We start from the raw sequence: 18906 nt of genomic DNA, 5'->3' as shown, positions 1-18906 counted from the left end.
CAATATGACACAACCAGAACACGTCGACCCTAGTGAGGCAGTGAAGGAGGTTCTTTATAAGGGGGAGCGCCAGTGTTTAAACATCCTGTGACCTTCCGAGTTGACGTTGCTGGTGTGCCATTGGGATGGGTTCCACTGGTCGCCCATTTGTTCTGCAGTATGGCAGCGAGTAATCCCCATGTTGTTGCTGGCAGATTGAGTGCTGTATGCGCCCGGTATTACTGGCGGTCTGGATTTCTATGGGGAGTGTCTACTGTAGTTGCCATCTGCATTTCCTGTGTTATGCCTTACTGCAGCTGTGTAATTCCACCGGGCTTGCAGGTATGGGTGCCCTCCTGGTCGTAGGCTTGTCCATCCATGGGGATTGCCTACTGGACACTGTTATGGCCTGTACACATTCCACGCCTGCGTTTAGCATTATCGGTGGATGCTTTGCATTATTAGTGGGGGAGTAGGTCATGTGCTACACCCACATCACTCCCACGGGGCGGGACAACGGCTTATCTGCCAAACAACACATAGCCCCATTTCTGCATACCCAAGATCCCATGGCTGCAACCCTGCGACGGTACCCATTACACATCCTTCATGTGTGCGGGACTGGGATGTGGGCGCATGTATGGACACGTCGATCTGGGGATTTCTGTTCATATGTCCTGCATTTCATGGACACCTGTCATCAACCTTAAACACGCTGGTGGTGCATATGTCTAACTGTGCCGTAGTCACGGCTATCGCATCATCTGGTGGTCGGAAACGGCTGGATGGAATTCTGTTAGGAGAAATTTTTGGGTCCTACAATGGACACCAATGTGCATATGTAAAGTTAGATGTTGCTGGACTGTGTCCAACTGGCCAGTGGTTTTGACTGCTGCTGTATGTTCCCCAATCGCGGATGTCTGTTTGACTACCCATTCTACTTGGTGCTACGTAAACCAGGTGTTTTAGAACTGTGAACAAATGGTGTACATCCAAAGATGCAGGTTAGCAACTGCTTTAAATAAACCTCAGGCCTCAGAATAGGTCGTATCTGTCTCAGTATTTTCAACATAACACCACCAGAACATATTGATCCCCTATGTATTCATTGAAGCATGTTTTCTTTATAGGTGGGAATGCCATAGTTTACATATCCTAGTTGGTTGGCGTTGTTGGTGTGCCATTAGTATGTGTTCCACAGGTCGCCCATCTGTTCCGCAGTATGGTAGCGAGTGCTCCCATTTTGTTGCTGGCAGATTGAGTGCTGGCGTATGCGCGGTGTTGCCGGGCGGTCCAACTTTGTATGGGGAATGTCAACTGTAGTCCCTATGTGTATTTCCTGTGTTATGCCTTACTGCAGCTGTGTAATTCCACGGGTTTGCAGTTATGTGTGCCATCTTTCAACGTACGCTTGTCCATCCATGAGAATTGCCTACTGGACACTGGTATAGGGCTGTACACATTTCAAACCTGCATTAGCATTCTCCGGTGGATGCTTTGGCATTAGTGGGGAGTAAGGCAGGTGCTCACCCATATCCCTCCCACGGTCGGGACAACGGATTATCTGCCAAGCGACACCGAGCCCTGTTTCTACATACCCAGGATCCCTTGGCTGCAACACTTTCGACAGTACCCATTACACATCCTTCAAGTGCGGGACTGGGATGTGGAGCACTTCTATGGACTTCGGAACTCTGGGGATTTCTGTGCATATGTGCTGCATTTCATGGACAGTTGTCATCAACATTTGAACACGCTGGTGGTGCATATGTCTAGCTGTGCCGTGGTCACGACTATCGCTTCTCCTGGATTTGGACGATGAAGGCTGGCAGGTATTCCGTCTGGGACAATTTTGGGTCCTACAATGGACACCAATGTGCATATGTAAAGTGTAGAGCTTGTCGGACTGTGTCCATGTGGCCAGTGGTTTTGACTGCTGCTGTGTGTTCACCAATCGCAGATGTCTGCTTGACTACCCATAGTGTGTAGTGCTTCACGGAAACCATGTTTTCCAAAGCGGAACCAAATGGTGTACATCCAATGATGCAGGTTAACAACCACTTTAATTAATCCCAGAGTCCCAGAAGGAAGTATCGCCACTTTATTGTCGGGAATGACACCACCATACCAGGTAAATCACGGGCACTTTGGCCCGGTCTTACCGACCATTTGCAGGTGTAATTAGCAGACGTGTCAATACATGTATAATAGTACATATTGTAATACCGGCGTTAATCCTATGTTATTTGGACAATGGCTTCTGCCACTATTGACATATACGTTGCTGTAGGTGTTGCGGTTACCATACACATGGCTTTCTCAAAGGCTGAATTCACAATTCTGAACACACTACTGTGGTCTCCTTTAAGGACCACTGAGCCAGTGGTCAACGGTACTCAACCACTGCATCACTTACATACCTTCTACCGGTACCTACAGGACTGCATGGATCAGGCATTCCCTTACCCAACTGGGTTACGTTGTACCAATGCCAAGCATCCAGTGTGGTGTACCCCAGCCATACACAAGCTGTACAGCGAGAGGAGGTGGCTACTACAAAGGCAGAGCAGACACCTTGCTGGTATGACACCCTTGCTCATTATGTGAAGAGCTACAGGCTGTCTGACGCGGCCATAGTCGGGCAGGAGTTCCACAGATATATCTCCAAGGACTTCGGCAGACAATCATACAGCCTTCATTTTGCTATGCTGGACGCACCTGGGAGGTAACTCTTACATATGCTCTGACTGGGTTTCTGCAACGATGTGGTTTTACTGAACATACACACATTGCCAACATATCAGGGCCTGACAGGTTGGTGGTGAGAACATCTCTTGCCTCCTCCACGCATGGAGATGTCTTGTACCAGCCGGTTTAATGGTCCCGAATGTTCTGTAGCATACGGGTGGGACATGCTCTCTCTCAGGGTAAGTGAACACAGCATCCATGGGACCAGCTGGTGTCCCGACTGTGTACTCCAGCGATCTCATTGAGGAATTAGACCCCACAGTTAGGACAGCTGTTTGTTCTTAGCCTCTACCTAGGGAATTAGCGTTACCCAAGTTGATATGCTGGCCAATGACGGCGTTCTTAGTCCCACTTCACGGAGGGCCGGTGCCTCCCACTGACCCTGAATTTGTACTGTCCCATTGCCAGAGACCCTAGGGGGGGGGTATGCCTTTTTCCCCCCCCTTTAAACCCCAGTTCGGGTTTTCTCTTTTCCCCGGTAGCCATTTTTTTTTTAAATTGGCTTACTCCCCCTTGGAGGTTTTGGGGGAAAGTTTCATGTGGGTAGGGCCCGGAAGTTCATTTTTTCCCCCCTGTGTGTGTGTGTGTTTCCAGCTGCCTCTGCAGATGAACATGCTTTAGGCGCCGCAACACATACCTTGGCTATTGCCAGCTATTCTCTTACGGGTGATGTCACCCGCCTAGAAGTATGCCTCTGACAGCGCTGTGCTCAGTAATCTCGCTAGCGCATTCTGTAAATGCTTCATGCTGTAGTGAGTTCATGTAGGTAGGCGTAGGTTCAACTCTCGGCCCTTCCCTGTGTGTGTGTGTGTGTTTCCAGCTGCCTCTGCAGATGAACATGCTTTTAGACACTTCGCAACACATACCTTGGCTACTGCCAGCTATTCTCTTACGTGTGATGTCACCCGCCTAGAAGTATGCCTCTGACAGCGCTGTGCTCAGTAATCTTGGTAGCGCGTTTTGTAAATGCTTCATGTTGTAATGAGTTCATGTAGGTAGGCGTAGGTTCGACTCTCGGCCCTTCCCTGTGTGTGTGTGTGTGTGTGTGTGTGTGTGTGTGTGTGTGTTTCCAGCTGCCTCTGCAGATGAACATGCTTTTAGATGCTTCGCTACACATACCTTGGCTATTGCCAGCTATTCTCTTATGGGTGATGTCACCCGCCTAGAAGTATGCCTCTGACAGCGCTGTGCTCAGTAATCTCGGTAGCGCGTTCTGTAAATGCTTCATGCTGTAGTGAGTTCATGTAGGTAGGCATAGGTTCGACTCTCGGCCCTTCCGTGTGTGTGTGTGTGTGTGTGTGTGTTTCCAGCTGCCTCTGCAGATGAACATGCTTTTAGACGCTTTGCAACACATACCTTGGCTACTGCCAGTTATTCTCTTACGGGTGATGTCACCCACCTAGAAGTATGCCTCTGACAACACTGTGCTCAGTAATCTCGGTAATGCGTTCTGTAAATGCTTCATGCTGTAGTGAGTTCATGTAGGTAGGCATAGGTTCGACTCTCGGCCCTTCCCTGTGTGTTTGTGTGTGTGTGTGTGTTTCCAGCTGCCTATGCAGATGAACATGCTTTTAGACACTTCGCAACACATACCTTGGCTACTGCCAGCTATTCTCTTACGGGTGATATCACCCACCTAGAAGTATGCCTCTGACAGCGCTGTGCTCAGTAATCTCGGTAGCGCATTCTGTAAATGCTTCATGCTGTAGTGAGTTCATGTAGGTAGGCGTAGGTTCGACTCTCGGCCCTTCCCTGTGAGTGTGTGTTTCCAGCTGCCTCTGCAGATGAACATGCTTTTAGACGCTTCGCAACACATACCTTGGCTACTGCCAGCTATTCTCTTACGGATGATGTCACCCTCCTAGAAGTATGCCTCTGACAGCGCTGTGCTCAGTAATCTCGGTAGCGCTTTCTGTAAATGCTTCATGCTGTAGTGAGTTCATGTATGTAGGCGTAGGTTCGACTCTCGGCCCTTCCCTGTGTGTGTGTGTGTGTGTGTGTGTGTGTGTGTGTGTGTGTGTGTGTGTGTTTCCAGCTGCCTCTGCAGATGAACATGCTTTTAGACGCTTCGCAACACATACCTTGGCTATTGCCAGCTATTCTCTTAAGGGTGATGTCACCCGCCTAGAAGTATGCCTCTGACAGCGCTGTGCTCAGTAATCTCGGTAGCACGTTCTGTAAATGCTTCATGCTGTAGTGAGTTCATGTAGGTAGGCGTAGGTTCGACTCTCGGCCCTTCCCTGTGTGTGTGTGTTTCCAGCTGCCTCTGCAGATGAACAAGCTTTTAGACGCTTGGCTATCAGCGGCCATTCCTTTACGGATGTTGTCACCCACCTGTACATGTGCCTCTGACGGTGGTGTGTTCGGTGGTCCACGTAGCGCATTCCATACCTGTGTCATACGTTTGTGCAGTTGGGTATGTGGGGGTGTGGTCAATCACCATGCCTGCCACATGTGTGTGTGTGTCCATGCTCCCAGCTGCATGGGTTCATAGGGTATGGCTTTGAGGTTTACGCAGAACACTCATATCCTGCCGCCATCCCTGTGTTTGTGGATGGTGAGACGCAGCTCGTGTACTGCTTGTGTGCCTGCTGTGGTTGGCGACCTCCGTAGCGTGTTCTCCACATGCACCCTGCTATGGTGTGGTGGGGTGGTGCTGTGTACATTACACTCACGAGCCTGCCACATGTGTCCGTCTGTATCTCTGTCATTGTATATCTACGTACCTATGTTGTGCCCGTACTGCTGCTCTAGCATGGACAGCTGTCTTTCCCATGTATCGCATATTTGCACGGCTGACACATATAACTGTGGTACGTTGCATATCCACTCATTGTCCATGCACCGTCCATATTCCAGAACACCCTAAAGACATCTGCTGGATATCGTGGCAGACAGCTATCCTTGCTGTCCTTACACTGTACCCGTACAAGCCATACACCTTGTGTGTACTTGCCTATTTATGGTGTGTGTATGTCTACCTGTGCTGTATGCATGGCCGTGTGTGTGTCCCGCTATAGCCATCTGTGCAGGTGTCGCCACTATGGGTAATCCTTGTGGGCCGCCGTTTCATGTGCACGTCTGCACATACCTGCAGACCGTACTACCCCTCCTACGGCAGCGGCCTTAGATCGACTGCTGCCCTAGGCTGTAGGGCTCCATGGCGCCCACCACCACAACACATGGTGCCCCCATCTTGGTATACCTACATGACACACCTACTAGACAGGTGGCCCTACTAGTGCAGCGCCCTGGGCAGCCGCAGGATTGGCGTATGCCTACGGCCGGCTATGGGCACATCACAAGGCATACGTCTACATTCGGTGCTTTATAACGTCTAGGTTATAATACCAGAGGGGGGACCTCATCAGCTATGCTATAGAATGCGGATTTAGATGGATTAGTAGGTGGAGGGTTGGCCACACACAAGGGCTGACCGATGGAACACTGATGAGGCCTCTTTTGAGAAGCAGGTGGATCAAACCCCCGTAACAGGAATGTAGTTTAGGTACAGATGTAGAGTTAACACACATTTGTCCACTCTTTCAGTTCTGTACCGCTGTATTACAGTGATATGCTATGCATATCTTCCATATACATTGTTAGATCTTTAATTGATGAGTATTCGGCATAGTACAATATCATATACTACATGTGTTAATAGGATGCTTTCTGAGATGTTAACATATGTGTGTGTGGTTAACATTGCGTCTGTGCTTTCTATGCTGTGGTTACATGTTCATTGTTTGCATAGAAAGTAACAAATGGAAGTGTAAGGGGGGATATTTAAAGCCTGGATGCTTCTATGTTATGTGTAAGTCTCGCGGAGCCTATGGGTGAAAGCGCTTACATGTCTATGAAGTAACCTTTGTATACCATATGTGACCTGTCGTGGACACAATCTACGTTGGCTGTTTCATCTACCTATGTGTGACTTGGTTTGTGTGCCATAAGGTGCCAGCGGGTCTTTGATGTTGATTAGGTGTATTCCATGGTCAATTGACATTAATCCTATTAATTCACTGAAGGATGTTCTTCATTGGTGGGAACACCATAGTTTGACCATCGTATGGATTTCCTAGCTGACGTTGATATTGTGCCATTGGTATGTGTTCCACAGGTCACCCATTTGTTCCGCGGTATGGAAGCATGTGATCCCCATTTTGGTGCTGGCAGATTGTGTGCTGTGTACGCCGGTATTCGCACAGCGGTCTGGCTTTGTATGGGGAGTGTCTACTGTAGTCCCTATCTGTATTTCCTGTGTTATGCCTCACTGCAGCTGTGTGGTTACACCAGGTTCGCAGTTATGGGTGCCATCTTGGTCCTACGCTTGTCCATCCCTAGCGATTGCCTACTGGACACTGGTATGGAGCAGTACACATTTCACACCTGCATTTAGCATTAGCCGGTGGATGCTTTGCACAATCAGTGGGGAGTAAGGCACATGCTACTCCCACATCCCTCCCACGGCGGGACAACGTATTATCTGCCACACAACACCGATCCCCGTTTCTGCATACCCAGGGTACCATGGCTGCAACCTTGACGGTACCCATTACACATCCGGCATGTGCGGGAATGGGATGTGGACGCACCTCTATGGACTCTACAATCTGGGAATATCTGTTCATATGTCCTGCATTCCGTGGACAGTTGTCATCAACCCTGAACACGCTGGGGGTGCATATGTCTGGCTGTACCGTAGTCACGGCTGTCAGTTCTTCTGGGTCTCTCGATCGCAGCTGGTTGACATTGCACGGATGAATCTCTGGGGTCCTACTATGAACACCATTGTGCATATGTACAGTGTAGACCTTGTTGGACTGTGTCCATCTGGCTAGTGGGTTTGACTGCTACTGTATGTTCCCCAATCGCGGATGTCTGCTTGCTACCCATATTATGTAGTGCTACGTTAACCAGGTTATTCTAAACTGAAACCGGATGGTGTAAATCCAATGATGCAGGCTAGGAAATGCTTTAAGTAATCCTCAGATGTCCCATTAGGATATGTCCGCCACTGTATTGTCAAAATGACACAACCAAAACATGTAGATCCTATTAATTCATTGAAGGATGTTCTTTATAAGCGTGAACGCCATAGTTTAAGGATCCTATGACTTTCCTAGTTGACGTTGTTGGTGTGCCATTAGTATGTGTTCCGCAGGTCGCCCATTTGTTCCGCGGTATGGAAGCGAGTGATCCCCATTTCCTTGCTGGCAGATTGAGTGCTGTGTACGCCGGTATTCGCACGGCGGTCTGACTTTGTATGTGGAGTCTCTACTGTAGTCCATATCTGTATTCCCTGTGTTTTGCCTTACTACAGCTGTGTGATTCCACCAGGTTTGCAGTTATGGGTGCCATCTTGGCCGTACGTTTGTCCATCCATGGGAACTGCCTAATGGACACTGGTATAGGGCTGTACCCATTTCACAGCTGCATTTAGCATTCTCCGGTGGATGATTTGCATTATTAGTGCGGAGTAACGCATATGCCATACCCACATCCCTCACATGGGGCGGGACAACGGATCATCTGCCAATCAACACCGAGACCCATTTCTGCATACCCACGATCCCATGGCTGCAACCCTCGACAGTACCCGTTGCACATCCTCCATGTGTGCGGGAATGGGATGTGGACGCACTTCTATGGACTGGACAATCTGGGGATTTCTGTGCATATCACCTGCATTTCATGGACAGTTGTCATCAACCTTGAACACGCTGGTGGTGCATATATGTAGCTGTGACGTAGTCACGGCTGTCACTTCATCTGGGTCTCCCGATCGCAGCAGGTTGACATTGCGTACGGATAAATTTTTGGGTCCTACAATGGACACCAATTTGCATATGTAAAGTGTAGAACTTATTGGACTGTGTCCATCTGGCCAGTGGGTTTGACTGCTGCTGTATGTTCAGCAATCACGGATGTCTGTTTGAGTACCCATATTATGTAGTGCTACGTAAACCGGGTTTTCCACCACTGAACCCAAATGGTGTAATTCCAATGATACAGGCTAACAATTGCTTTAACTAATCCGCAGATATCCCATTGGGACATTCCCGTCTCTGTATTGTCAAATTAACACGAACAAAACATGTAGATCCTATTAATTCATTGAAGGATGTTCTTTATATGTGGGTACGCCATAGCTTAACCATCCTATAACCTTCCTAGTTGACGTTGTTGGTGTGCCATTAGTATGTGTTCCGCAGGTCGCCCATTTGTTCCGCGGTATGGAAGCGAGTGATCCTCATTCTCTTGCTGGCAGATTGAGTGCTGTGTATGCCGGTATTCGCACGGTGGTCTGACTTTGTATGTGGAGTCTCTACTGTAGTCCCTATCTGTATTCCCTATGTTTTGCCTTACTACAGCTGTGTGATTCCACCAGGTTTGCAGTTATGGGTGCCATCTTGGCCGTACGTTTGTCCATCCTTGGGAAATGCCTACTGGACACTGGTGTAGGGCTGTACCCATTTCACAGCTGCATTTAGCATTTTCCGGTGGATGATTGTCATTATTGGTGGCGGGTAAGGCATGTGCTATACCCACATCCCTCCCACGGGGCGGGACAACGGATTATCTGCCAAACAACACCGAGCCCCATTTCTGCATACCCACGATCCCATGGCTGCAGCCTTCGGCGGTACCCATTATACATTCTTCATGTGTGCGGGACTGAGATGTGGACGCACATCTATGGACACGGCCATATGGGTATTTCTGATCATATGTTCTGCATTTCATGGACACCTGTCACCAACCTTAAACACGCTGGTGGTGCATATGTCTAACTGTGCCGTAGTCATGGCTGTTACGCCTTCAGCGTCGCTTCCTCCATCACGTTTATATTGCATAGGGCTAAATTTTTGGGTCCTACAATGGACACCAATGTGCATATGTAAAGTGTAGAACCTGTTGGACTGTGTCCATCTGGCCAGTGGGTTTGACTGCTGCTGTATGTTCCCCAATCGCGGGTGTGTGTTTGACTACACATATTATGTAGTGCTACGACATCCAGGTCTTTCAAACCTGAAACTGAATGGTGTACATCCAAAGATGCAGGTTAGCAACTGCTTTACATAATCCTCAGAAGTCACAATACGAAATATCCGCCACTGTATTGTCAAAATAACACCACCATGACATGTGGATCCTATTAATTCATTGAAGGATGTTCTTTATATGTGGGTACGCCATAGCTTGACCATCCTATAACCTTCCTAGTTGACGTTGGTGGTGTGCCATTAGTATGTGTTCCACAGATCGCCCATTTGTTCCGCAGTATGGAAGTGAGTGAACCCCATTTTCTTGCTGGCAGATTGAGTGCTGTCTACGCCGGTATTCGCACGCCAGTCTGGCTTTGTATGGGGGGTGTGTACTGTGGTCCCTATCTGTATTTTCTGTGTTATGCCTTACTGCAGCTGTGGAATTACACTGGGTTTGCAGTTATGGGTGACCATCTTGGTCGTACGTTTGTCCGTCCATGGGAAATGCCTACTGGACACTGGTATAGGGCTGTACACATTTCACAGCTGCATTTAGCATTCTCCGATTGGATGATTTGCATTATTAGTGGGGAGTAACGCATGTGCTATACCCACATCCCTCCCACGGGGCGGTACGACGGATTATCTGCCAATCAACACCGAGCCCCATTTCTGCATACCCACGATCCCATGTCTGCAACCCTCGACAGTACCCATTGCACATCCTTCATGTGTGCGGGAATGGGATGTGGACGCACATCTATGGACTCGGCAACCTGGGGAGTCCTATTCATATGTCCTGGATTTCATGGACACTTGTCATCAACCTTGAACACGCTGGTGGTGCACATATCTAGCTGTACCGTAGTCACGGCTGTCAGTTCTTCTGGGTCTCTCGATCGCAGCCGGTTCACATTGCGTACGGATAAATTTTTGGGTCCTGCAATGGACACCTATGTGCATATGTAAAGTGTAGAACTTATTGGACTGTGTCCATCTGGCCAGTGGGTTTGACTGCTGCTGTATGTTCAGCAATCACGGATGTCTGTTTGAGTACCCATATTATGTAGTGCTACGTAAACTGGGTTTTCCGCCACTGAACCCAAATGGTGTAATTCCAATGATGCAGGCTAACAATTGCTTTAACTAATCCGCAGATATCCCATTGGGACATTCCCGCCTCTGTATTGTCAAATTAACACGAACAAAACATGTAGATCCTATTAATTCATTGAAGGATGTTCTTTATATGTGGGTACGCCATAGCTTAACCATCCTATAACCTTCCTAGTTGACGTTGTTGGTGTGCCATTAGTATGTGTTCCGCAGGTCGCCCATTTGTTCCGTGGTATGGAAGCGAGTGATCCCCAGTCTCTTGCTGGCAGATTGAGTGCTGTGTACGCCGGTATTCGCACGGCAGTCTGACTTTGTATGTGGAGTCTCTACTGTAGTCCCTATCTGTATTCCCTGTGTTATGCGTTACCACAGCTGTGTGATTCCACCAGGTTTGCAGTTATGGGTGCCATCTTGGCCGTACGTTTGTCCATCCATGGGAACTGCCTAATGGACACTGGTATAGGGCTGTACCCATTTCACAGCTGCATTTAGCATTCTCCGGTGGATGATTTGCATTATTAGTGCGTAGTAACGCATATGCCATACCCACATCCCTCACACGGGGCGGGACAACGGATCATCTGCCAATCAACTCCAACACCCATTTCTGCATACCCACGATCCCATGGCTGCAACCCTCGACAGTACCCATTGCACATCCTCCATGTGTGCGGGAATGGGATGTGGTCGCACATCTATGGACTCGACAATCTGGGGATTTCTGTGCATATGTCCTGCATTTCATGGACAGTTGTCATCAACCTTGAACACGCTGGTGGTGCATATATGTAGCTGTGCCGTAGTCACGGCTGTCACTTCATCTGGGTCTCTCGATCGCAGCCAGTTGACATTGCATACGGATAAATTTTTGGGTCCTACAATGGACACCAATGTGCATATGTAAAGTGTAGAACATGTTGGACTGTGTCTATCTGGCCAGTGGTTTTGTCCGCTGCTGTATGTTCCCCAATCGCGGATGTGTGTTTGACTACACATATTATGTTGTGCTACGAAACCCATGTTTTACTACGATTAACCCAAATGGTGTTAATGTAATGCTGCAGATTGGCAACTGCTTTAAGTAATCCTCAGAAGGCCCAGTAGGACATATACACCACTGTATTGTCAATATGACACAACCAGAACACGTCGACCCTATTGATTCATTGAAGGATGTTCTTTATAAGCGGGAACGCCAGTGTTTAAACATCCTATGACCTTCCTAGTTGACGTTGTTGGTGTGCCATTGGTATGGGTTCCACTGGTCGCCCATTTGTTCTGCAGTATGGCAGCGAGTAATCCCCATGTTGTTGCTGGCAGATTGAGTGCTGTGTACGCCGGTATTCGCACGGCGGTCTGGATTTCTATGGGGAGTGTCTACTGTAGTTGCCATCTGCATTTCCTGTGTTATGCCTTACTGCAGCTGTGTAATTCCACCGGGCTTGCAGGTATGGGTGCCATCCTGGTCGTAGGCTTGTCCATCCATGGGGATTGCCTACTGGACACTGTTATGGCCTGTACACATTCCACACCTGCATTTAGCATTATCCGGTGGATGCTTTGCATTATTAGTGGGGAGTAGGTCATGTGCTACACCCACATCACTCCCACGGGGCGGGACAACGGCTTATCTGCCAAACAACACATAGCCCCATTTCTGCATACCCAAGATCCCATGGCTGCAACCCTCGACAGTACCCATTACACATCCTTCATGTGTGCGGGACTGGGATGTGGACCTTACATGTATGGACACGTCGATCTGGGGATTTCTGTTCATATGTCCTGCATTTCATGGACACCTGTCATCAACCTTAAACACGCTGGTGGTGCATATGTCTAACTGTGCCGTAGTCACGGCTATCGCATCATCTGGTGGTCGGAAACGGCTGGATGGAATTCTGTTAGGAGAAATTTTTGGGTCCTACAATGGACACCAATGTGCATATGTAAAGTTAGATGTTGCTGGACTGTGTCCAACTGGCCAGTGGTTTTGACTGCTGCTGTATGTTCCCCAATCGCGGATGTCTGTTTGACTACCCATTCTACTTGGTGCTACGTAAACCAGGTGTTTTAGAACTGTGAACAAATGGTGTACATCCAAAGATGCAGGTTAGCAACTGCTTTAAATAAACCTCAGACGTCCCAATAGGACATATCCGTCACTGTATTTTCAACATAACACCACCAGAACATATTGATCCCCTATGTATTCATTGAAGCATGTTTTCTTTATAGGTGGGAACGCCATAGTTTACATATCCTAGTTGACGTTGTTGGTGTGCCATTAGTATGTGTTCCACAGGTCGCCCATCTGTTCCGCAGTATGGTAGCGAGTGCTCCCCATTTTGTTGCTGGCAGATTGAGTGCTGTGTACGCCGGTGTTCGCACGGCGGTCCAACTTTGTATGGGGAATGTCAACTGTAGTCCCTATGTGTATTTCCTGTGTTATGCCTTACTGCAGCTGTGTAATTCCACCGGGTTTGCAGTTATGTGTGCCATCTTAGCCGTACGCTTGTCCATCCATGAGAATTGCCTACTGGACACTGGTATAGGGCTGTACACATTTCAAACCTGCATTTAGCATTCTCCGGTGGATGCTTTGCATTATTAGTGGGGAGTAAGGCAGGTGCTACGCCCATATCCCTCCCACGGGTCGGGACAACGGATTATCTGCCAAACGACACCGAGCCCTGTTTCTACATACCCAGGATCCCTTGGCTGCAACACTCGACAGTACCCATTACACATCCTTCAAGTGTGCGGGACTGGGATGTGGACGCACTTCTATGGACTCGGAACTCTGGGGATTTCTGTGCATATGTGCTGCATTTCATGGACAGTTGTCATCAACATTGAACACGCTGGTGGTGCATATGTCTAGCTGTGCCGTGGTCACGACTGTCGCTTCTCCTGGTTGGACGATGAAGGCTGGCAGGTATTCCGTACGGGACAATTTTTGGGTCCTACAATGGACACCAATGTGCATATGTAAAGTGTAGAGCTTGTCGGACTGTGTCCATGTGGCCAGTGGTTTTGACTGCTGCTGTGTGTTCACCAATCGCAGATGTCTGCTTGACTACCCATAGTGTGTAGTGCTACGGAAACCATGTTTTCCAAAACCGGAACCAAATGGTGTACATCCAATGATGCAGGTTAACAACCACTTTAATTAATCCCCAGAGGTCCCAGAAGGGAAGTATCGCCACTTTATTGTCGGAATGACACCACCATACCAGGTAAATCACGGGCACTTTGGCCCGGTCTTACCGGCCATTTGCAGGTGTAATTAGCAGACACGTGTCAATACATGTATAATAGTACATATTGTAATACCGACGTTAATCTATGTTATTTGGACAATGGCTTCTGCTATTGACATACGTTGCTGTGGGTGTTGCCGGTTACCATACACATGGCTTTCTCAAAGGCTGAATTCACAATTCTGAACACTACTGTGGTCTCCTTTAAGGACCCTGAGCCAGTGGTCAACAGTACTCAAGCCACTGCATCACTTACATATGCCTTCTACCGGTACCTACAGGACTGCATGGATCAGGCATTCCCTTACCCAACTGTGGTTCGTTGTACCAATGCCAAGCATCCAGTGTGGTGTACCCCAGCCATACACAAGCTGTACAACGAGAGGAGGTGGCTACTACAAGGCAGAGCAGACACCTTGTGAGGTATGACACCCTTGCTCATTATATGTGAAGAGCTACAGGCTGTCATGACATAGTCCGGGGCAGGTTCCACAGATATATCTCCAAGGACTCGGCAGACAATCATACAGCCTTCATTTGCTATGCTGGACACCTGGGAGGTAACTCACACATATGCTCTGACTGGGTTCACAATGATGTGGAGTTTACTGAACATACACACATTGCCAACATACGGGCTGACAGGTTCGGTGAAGACATCTCCACCCCTCCCCACCACATGGAGAGATGTCTGTACCAGCGGTTTGTGGTCCCCGAATGTTCTGTAGCACGGGTGGGACATGCTCTCTCCAGGGTAGTGAACACAGCATCCATGGGACCAGCTGGTGTCCCGACTGTGTACTCGCGATCTCATTGAGGAATTAGACCCACAGTTAGGACAGCTGTTTATTCTTAGCCTCACCTCGGGTAACATTACCCAAGTTGTGTCGCACGCAGCTGTAGTCCCACTTCACAGGGCCAGTGCCTCCACTGACCCTGGTTATTACTGTCCCATTACCATGAGAAGACTTATCTGCAAAGACATGGGGAGGGATCATACTGCGGCCCATAGATGACGACATAGGGGACCTGCATACTTTGCATCCAACCCAGTTTGGCTTGGTCAGGGGCGGTTCATGCGTTTAAATCCTGGTTGATGTTTTAGGGACAGTCACCGAGGCCATTGATGGGGGTCTTGCAGTCCATACAGCCTACCTCGACCTGGCAAAGGCCTTCAACACAATACCCCCCTCGGGTATCATTGATAAACCCATCGGCTTGGATGTGAACACGTACATCGCAGGATGGGTTGCAAACTGACTAGGTGACACGACCCACGTGGTCATAGTTGCTGGCAGCATGTCGGACTTACTGCCTGTCACAGGCGGTGTCCCACGGGGCTCTGCCCTGGGTCCACTCTTTTTCTACATCTACATTTCCACAGTACAAGCACACACAGGGGTGTTATGGCTGACATTGTTTGTAGATGACTGCGAACCGGGTGCCATAGTGGGATGGACATCTGACACAGATATCCTTCAAAGGGGCCTCCCAGATATGTATATCTGCTGTCAGAGACATGGCCTACAGCTAAATGCCAGGTAATGCATAGTCATACCCATCGGGAAGAACGAGGTCACCACTGTCCGGCATATGGGTGGCAGTCCACTGAGCATGGGGGTAATTACCAGGGATCTGGGGACCCAGGTTGTCGGTCACCATTCGTTCGACACACACGTTGCTATCGTGGTTCGGTAGAACTTCTACATTGCCCACCTGATCGTGCAGGGATTCACATCTAGATCAGGGTAGGTCATCGTCTCCTTGTACTCATTACGTGTTACACCTATGATTGAGTACATTGCCCCATTCGGAGGGTATCTGACCCGACACCTACAGCAGCTGGGAAGGCCCCATAGGTTAATCGTCAGACAGATGCAGGGTGTCAGGGATTTGTGTTATGCTGCCCCACTGTTAGGACTCCTGCTCCATTCAGTCACATACCTCTTGTTCGGTGTTGATCTGTGCCACATATGGGGCCATGTCGACCCATATTTGATGACTATGCTTCACCTACTGGATCTACATCCCTCGGAACCACAAGGGCAGGTGACATGAACCTTGACACGGTCATTAATAGGATGTGTTGGAGTGACACATACGTCACCCAGACACTCACTATGCTGTGGATCTACATCACAGTACATGTGAGGCAGAGAACCTTGCTAGCCTTGTTTGAGGGGGATCTTGTCCGTTGGATGGGGGATTGCAGATATACCCCAGGGATTACATCATTGTCACTGCTTGACAGAGGTACAGCAATATAATAGGCATTTTATCTCCGGACCGGAGGGTTGGCAAAGGAATCCTAACTATGGCCTAGGGTTATGGCTGACCTTGGGTAGATAGCCTACTCTGTACCTATGGACCTATGAACCTATGTTCATAGTTTGTCCCATTCACACTTGTCTATCCCTATCCTCTTTCTCATGTGTATATTTCTGTGGCACGTGATTGACCTCTGTATTACCTGCAGGTATGCTGTCTACAGTGCACATACATCACGGTTGATTACAGTGTATCTGTGTCCCTACCTCTGTGATACTGAGGACTACCACACATCCTTCACAGCATTACATGCATATGTCCATTCTATTATTCTTTGGCCTACGGGGGGGTGTTAAGGCAACGGTTACACGTGTCCCTGTTTGTGTGCGCGTCATGGTGGTCTTTGACCAGCCTCCGTTCTTGATCGTGGGATGGACGGTAGTGTTGGTGTGTGTTTGGCATGTGTTTTCACTGCCGGTACATCTGTGGGAGGTGGGGTTGGCACATGTTCCTCTTTGCAGGGGGCCCCATCCTGGTGTTTTGTGTCATGCATCTACACTTGGCACGTGCCATATGTCCTGTGCTATTCCCACAGTCGTGTATGCCTTCATGCATTACTACTGCGTGTTACTGGCTGTTTGTATGTGGTACACATGGCTATTATGGTGGTTGGCTTGGCCTATTCCCATGCTATGATATACCCATCCATCCGGGCATATGCATGTTATTCCGTCCTTTGCGTTGGCCGTGGGTGTTTGGCCATCCGGCAACGCTACCCTCAACATGTGATGTCCCACCTTCCCCTTCTGTGCCTGTGGCACCCTGTTAGGGCGTCCTGTTTGGTAGGCAGATGTTCCGCTATATGTGTTGTGTTTGACATGTCTGCATAGCTAATCATCGGTACGGTGGTTGAACATACCGCCTTGTCCAGATGTGTACAGTTATGTGCACCATGGCGTGTGCAGGCCTATGGGGTTTCGACAGGTCCATACCACATGCGGGATGTACACATTCTGCCAACACATTCACATGCAGCCATTTGCATATCTGTACCTGAGGTGGGTTGTTAACATGTGGGGTACATATTTGCCCGCGTGGCACTGCCTAAGACAATACTTCTTACCACATTTCAGGTATGCCCATTGTGTGTAGGTGTGTAGCTGTGCAAGGCTGCTAGCTGGGTTGGGTGCATGGTCGTACATGGGTGCGGGATACATGCTATGATGGGGCTATTGTGTATTACATTTGCATGCATGAGTTCTGCTTCTGGATATTACGCTTAGACATCGCCGTCCTATGTGTATGCGAGCACGTTGCTGGGTGTGGTACATGTTGCTATGCACATGTTTGCCTGTGTTTAGGGTATCTTGTTTCCTTCTTGTTGTTATATCGACACGGCTACCCGGCTGTGTACTCTCACTACTGCTGGTGACCATGCCCATGTCGCTACTTCTATGTCGGTGCGGCTGACATGCTGCGTACACCTTCACTGGGTATGCCCCCTGACAGTGCATTTCGGGACGGACACGGTATTACGCGTATCCTTTGTTCCTTGGACGGGTACACTTAGGGCTTCGTGGGTTGATGTTTGGTTCTCCATTTTGTTGGGATGGGTACTATGTTGCATAGTCTGCGTACGTTTCATTCTCCACGGGCCCTGGCTGGTGCGGTTACTATTACGGGCGGCCTGTGGAAGTCAGCACTTTAGGTTGCTCATCGCCTGCCGGCTTGGCCACGCCTCCGGACGCATCCTACTTGGGCTCGCTCACGTGCCCTACGCACGTGTCTGTGGTTGCGGCGCGCACTCATTACTATGCATATGGCGCTGCTACGCCGACTATTCACTGCACCGCCAGCGCAAGCCTTACACCGGCCTTGCGCCGAGCTTCATGAATCCCGGGGAAAGTTTATTAATCTTAATAAATGCAGGTCTACCAAAGTAACTAAAGTAAAAACTACAAATTTTAGAATAAGAAAGTCAGCTTTACAAATGAGTACATATTTGATGGCAAAAAGAAATGGTAAAAAAAAGTTGTATTTTTTTAAGATGACTGTGAGCTAGACTATTAAAAGATCAGTTATTTTTCGAACATCGGTGCATTTTTCTAGTCCTGTGATCTTTTTTCCTTTTACATTTCAGAAACATATGTCCATGCCTGCTCTTTCCTTGGCACTTTCTCTAGTACTTTCTTAACTCCCTTCTCATGCCACCCCCCAATCATCATGATTAATCCTGTTATTAGATGTAGCTGTAACCCAGTGGTTCAGTCTAACATTAGACATACTCAGGGATCATAATAGAACACCCCCTTCATTTTTTAATCAGAAGGATATTTATGTCATATATACCATACCCGAGGATGGTTCTGTGTAAAGTGTCTGTATGATTTGTACTTCCACTTCAGTTTATTCTATGCCTGTGTTTCATTTATATTTATTCTTATCCAGACACATTCCAGATTCCTATTTTAGGGTTAGCTAATCCCTGTCATTCCTGTCTCATTCTCTAAGCTTTTCCATCACTCTGCAATCTTTTAGTATCT

The 18906-nt window shown here is 48.5% G+C and overlaps 1 protein-coding gene across 1 annotated transcript in view; it reads left to right on the top strand.

Annotated features, from left to right (window-relative positions):
• Nucleotides 1-18906, top strand: part of LOC122791686 (xanthine dehydrogenase/oxidase-like) — a 1688659-nt gene that overhangs the window by 1341525 nt on the left and 328228 nt on the right. The gene's annotated exons all lie outside the window — the stretch shown is intronic.

Source organism: Protopterus annectens, chromosome 1.part2 (assembly GCF_019279795.1).
Source record: "Protopterus annectens isolate FY-2018-M chromosome 1.part2, PAN1.0, whole genome shotgun sequence".
Taxonomy (NCBI): Eukaryota; Metazoa; Chordata; order Ceratodontiformes; family Protopteridae; genus Protopterus; species Protopterus annectens.
Note: the sequence above shows the minus strand (reverse complement) of the source record. Positions and strands in the feature narration are given on the sequence as shown.